Genomic DNA, 5,744 nt, shown 5'->3' on the forward strand with positions numbered 1-5,744 from the left:
CGGCTATGGAGACATACATAGCCGAGTCCTTGGCACAGGGATACATACGGCCCTCTACTTCCCCAGTCTCCTCGAGTTTCTTCTTTGTGAAGAAGAAGGACGGGGGATTGCGCCCGTGTATTGATTATCGTAGTCTCAATCAGATTACAGTTAAATACAGCTACCCACTGCCACTGATTGCGACGATGACGGAGTCATTACGCGGAGCGCGATTCTTCACAAAGTTAGATCTCAGGAGCGCGTACAATCTGGTGCGCATTAGGGAGGGGGATGAATGGAAGACAGCATTTAGCACCACCTCGGGTCATTACGAGTATCTCGTCATGCCATATGGGTTAATGAATGCTCCGTCAGTCTTCCAATCCTTTGTTGACGAGATTTTCCGGGACATGCATGGGCAGGGTGTAGTAGTTTACATCGACGACATCCTGGTGTACTCTTCTACACGAGCCGAGCATGTAGCCCAGGTGCGCCGAGTATTGAGACGACTGTTGGAGCATGACTTGTATGTCAAGGCAGAGAAATGCCTGTTCTTCCAGGAGTCCGTCTCCTTTTTGGGTTATCGGTTGTCTTCAGCTGGTGTGGAGATAGAGGTAGACCGGGTATCGGCCGTGCGTAATTGGCAAACTCCAACCACTGTAAAAGAGGTGCAGCAGTTCTTGGGTTTTGCTAATTACTACCGGAGGTTTATTCGGGGTTTTGGACAGGTTGCAGCTCCCATTACGTCCCTGCTAAAGGGGGGTCCGGTTCGCTTGCGGTGGTCGGCTGAGGCGGACAGGGCATTTATCAAGCTTAAGAACCTGTTCACCTCGGCTCCGGTGCTGGCGCATCCGGATCCCTCTTTACCATTCCAGGTTGAGGTAGACGCGTCCGAGACCGGTATTGGGGCAGTCCTCTCACAGCGGTCCGGCGCGCCACCTAAACTCCGCCCCTGTGCTTTCTACTCGAAGAAGCTCAGCTCGGCGGAGCGTAACTATGATGTCGGGGACAGGGAGTTGTTAGCCGTAGTCCAAGCCCTAAAGGTGTGGAGGCATTGGCTTGAGGGGGCTCAACACCCTTTTCTCATTCTGACTGATCACCGTAACCTGGAGTACATCCGGGCAGCTAGGAGATTGAACCCTCGTCAGGCTAGGTGGAATATGTTCCTAACCCGGTTTGTCTTTAAAATCACATACATCCCAGGGTCCCAGAATGTTAAGGCAGACGCACTGTCCCGGCGGTATGACACGGAGGAGAGGTCCAACGAGCCTACTTCCATATTGCCGGAATCTTGTTTGGTGGCTCCGGTAGTATGGGAGGTCGATGCGGAGATCGAGCGGGCACGGCGTACCGACCCTACTCCCCCCGAGTGTCCTGTGGGGCGGACGTACGTTCCGCTCGAGGTCCGCGATCGTCTTATTTATTGGGCTCATACATCACCCTCCTCTGGACATCCAGGTATTGGCCGGACCGTGCACTGTCTTAGCATGAAATACTGGTGGCCAACGTTAGCTAGGGATGTGAGGGTTTATGTCTCCTCCTGCTCTGTGTGTGCCCAGTATAAGGCGCCTAGACATTTGCCCAGGGGTAAGCTACATCCCCTGCCCGTTCCACAACGACCATGGTCCCACCTCTCGGTAGATTTCGTAACTGACCTACCTCCCTCCCAGGGGAATACCACCATATTGGTCGTTGTGGATCGGTTTTCTAAAGCCTGTCGTCTCCTTCCCATGCCGGGTCTCCCTACTGCCCTACAAACCGCTGAGGCTCTCTTTACCCATGTGTTCCGGCACTATGGGGTCCCCGAGGATATTGTGTCTGACCGAGGTCCCCAGTTCACTTCCAGAGTTTGGGGAGCGTTCATGGAACGGTTGGGGGTCTCGGTAAGCCTTACCTCGGGGTATCACCCAGAGAGTAATGGGCAGGTGGAACGAGTCAACCATGATGTGGGTAGGTTTTTGAGGTCCTATTGCCGGGACCGGCCGGAGGAGTGGTCGAGGTTCATCCCCTGGGCCGAGATGGCCCAGAACTCTCTCCGCCACTCCTCCACCAACTTAACACCTTTCCAGTGTGTTTTAGGTTATCAGCCGGTCCTGGCTCCGTGGCACGAGAGCCAGATCGAGGCCCCTGCGGTGGACGAGTGGATTCGGCGCTCGGAAGAGACGTGGGACGCTGCCCATGTCCATCTGCAGCGTGCCATCCGTCACCAAAAGGCGAGCGCCGACCGTCACCGCAGTGAGGCACCGGTGTACGCACCGGGAGATCGAGTCTGGCTCTCGACTCGAAACCTGCCCCTCCGCCTGCCCTGCCGGAAGCTGGGTCAGCGGTTTGTGGGGCCCTTCAAAGTCCTGAGAAGATTGAACGAGGTGTGTTACAGATTACAACTGCCTATAGAGTATAAAAATATTAACCCCTCGTTCCATGTGTCTCTTCTCAGGCCGGTGGTAGCTGGTCCACTCCAAGAGGAGGAGATAGGAGAGACCCCTCCGCCCCCTTTGGACATCGAGGGGGTCCCGGCGTACAGAGTCCGGACCATCTTGGACTCGAGACGCCGGAGGAGTGGTCTCCAGTATCTCGTGGAGTGGGAGGGGTACGGTCCGGAGGAACGGTGCTGGGTGCCCAGGAGGGACATACTAGATCCATCCCTCCTGACGGAGTTTCACCATGGGCATCCCACACGCCCGGGTCCGCGTCCTCCTGGCCGTCCCCGAGGCCGGGGTCGGCGCGCGGCTAGGGCCGCGCGTCAAAGGGGGGGGTACTGTCACGGTTTCGGCCGAGGCTGCTCCTCCTCCTGGTTCGGGCAGGCTTCGGCGTTCGCCGTCCCCGGAGTACTAGCTGCCACCGCTCTATGTTTCTGTGTTCTATTGCTTTTGTCTGTCTGTCACACCTGTGTTTGTTTTAGAGTTGATTACGTGTCTTATAAATTCCATGTATTATCTAGGGTAGTTGTGTGTGGTTGTCCGTTGCTCCGGGGTTTTGATACGTGTTTTGTTTTGTCCGTGTCATTTTTCCTTTTGGAGCGTTTTACGCGTGTGCGTATTTTTCCTCACCTCTTCTTGTTTTCGAGGTCGGGGCTTGTTCTCTTGTTTTGGGACATTATTAAAGTATTGTTGGACATATCTCTGCTTCCTGCGCTTGACTCCTCCACCGCATCCACGACAGATATGACAAATAAGGCTGTAACTTATTTTTTTGTTGAAGAAGTCAAGGGGTCTGAATACTTTCAGAATGCACTGTATAGACTAACTATTTCACTTTAAACACTTTGTTATATTTATGCACAAGAGAAAAGGTTGCCCAGCACAAATTAATGTAAAAACATGATTTTTCATTACATATTTGTAATTTAGCAGATGCTCTTATCCAGAGCGACTTATAGTACCAATTGGGGTTAATTGCCTTGCTCAAGGCCACAATGACAGATTTTTGACCTAGTTGGCTCTGGATTCAAACCAGCGACCTTTCAGTTACTGGCCCAACACTCTTAACCGCTAGGCTACCTGTTAAATACATAACACAATACGTGACATAAGTAGAATACAGAACACTTGAAACATTACAGGACATTTTTCATGATGGAAATTGAAATATTAAAATGTTATTTAAAAAAAGCAGTGGGTAGAGTGGCGTTTCGCAGGCGGTTTGTACGGGCAGTTATACAGGACAGCTTGTGGCTGTTTCTCAGGAGCCTGGTGGTGCAGTTACCTCTTCTTGGAGGGAGCAGGTCATTCAGTGGATGGTCAAGAGTGTGCATGTCCTTCACCAGGTGCACTGCAGCCTGTTCTCGCCTGCTCTGCAGTGACGGGAGCTGTGGTTGGACTGCTCCACCTCTGGAGATGATCCTCAAGGCCCTCCTCTGCACCCTGTCTAGTTGGGCCTGCTGCTTTTTACTGCATCCAACTAACAGCACTCCACCGTATTCCAGACAAGGCCTGGCCAGTGTAGTATAGACTGTGACCAGATCTTCAGTAGGACATTACTGGCAAGAACAGTCAAAAAGGCGTATCGAGGCCATTCTCACTGGCTGCTCCAGGTGTCACCACTGAGGTTAGAGTCTAGATGAAAACCAAGATACTTGCTTGTTGTTACCACTGGTACTTCCTGTCCTCCTAGGATTAGTGGTGCAGTTTGTGGATGGTCCTCTGACCAAGGGCTAAATGTACCAGTTGCCATCACCCTCTGCCCTCTTTCGGTGGTGTAGCTGTGGAGCCAGGCTAGTAACCTTGAACACAGTTCAATGTCAGACAGATGTTGCAGGAACTATGGGTGATCTACTCGATCAAAGGCTTTGGACACATCAGCAAGTAACACCCTCACCATTGTTGGGTTTATGGAGTCTGTAGCTGTCAGCCAGGAGTATGTGGCTTTCACAAGGGCGGTAGTAGTGCTGGACATTGGGAGGTAGTCATACTGAATCATGCACTCAGATAACACCTCCTACTGGCAGGGGACAGTTTTAACAATGTGTTTGATGACAGGGGCTAGATCTTCTGCATGCTCTTTAGTAGCCAGGCTGGAATTCCATCAGGCCCCCTGTATATATAGCCTCCCTACTGTCACTTTATTTTACTGTATATATAGCCTCCCTACTGTCACTTTATTTTACTTCTGCTCTTTTTTTTCTCAACACTTTTGTTGTTGTTTTATTCTTACTTTTTTGTTTAAAATAAATGCACTGTTGGTTAAGGGCTGTAAGTAAGCATTTCACTGTAATGTCTGCACCTGTTGTATTCGGCGCATGTGACCAATAAAATTTGATTTGATTTGATTTGACATGCTTTACGTGCTCTGAGTCTGTTCAGAGCTTGCTTTAACTGGCCAATGCTGCACAGCTCAACTTGCTTTGTAGACATGGGCAGGGGGAAGATGGCAAGAGGTGTGGTGCTTGTCCATGCCTCAGCAAAGAAGCCATTCAAAACATCAGCCACGTTGTCGTCTTCAATTCCCTCGACCTGTATTCTCCCTCCTGATGTTTTCTTTGGTCCCAGTCCATTGTTAATGAAGTCCCACCATTCCTTAGGGTTTTTCTTCTTTAGGTCCTGGATTTCAGTTTTGTAGTAGCTTGTCTTTGCTTCCTTGATAAGCATTTGCACTGTGTTTCTGTATTTTCTCCATGTCATAGTTTCTCCCCATCTGTTGAAAATATTCTGTATTTTCCTGATGGCAGCCTTTATCTTTCAGTCATCCAGGGCTTGTCCAGTGTTGTTGTTGTTTTCTTATTGGCATGTATACATCAAGTGCAGTTTGAATGCAGGAGTTGAACGTCTCCACCTTTGCATCGATGCTCTCCACCTCATATATGGCAGAACAATCAGTACTGGCCATACATCGTGCAAAGGTCTCCTTTATGTTCTGGGTTACCAGAAGTCCTTTTGAGTTTGTCAGCATCTTGATGGGCAGGTGATTAAAGTCTCCACACAGGATGAGACCCATTTGGGGAGAGGACATCCTGATCACATGGTCAGTGATTATGAGATAATCCACAGTGTTCTGCTGCAGTGTTTTGTCATGTGCCCATGGTGGATGTTAGAGCACTCCTACCAGAGATGAAACTGAGCTGGGGTGTTGTTTAGGACGGAGCTGAAGACACTCAAACTCTTCTTTCTCTAGGTCAGTTATTCTTCTCTTTGCCTGCATACTGTGATTCACATACATAGCCACACCCCCTCCTCGCATCCCCTCCCTGGACCTGTCATTTCTGAACAGCTGATAGTCTTTGTCATCAGAACAGCCTCAATTTGTCGGGGCATGGACTCTACAAGGTG

This window comes from Coregonus lavaretus, assembly GCF_964263955.1.
Source record: "Coregonus lavaretus genome assembly, contig: HAP1_SCAFFOLD_57, whole genome shotgun sequence".
NCBI classification, from domain to species: domain Eukaryota; kingdom Metazoa; phylum Chordata; class Actinopteri; order Salmoniformes; family Salmonidae; genus Coregonus; species Coregonus lavaretus.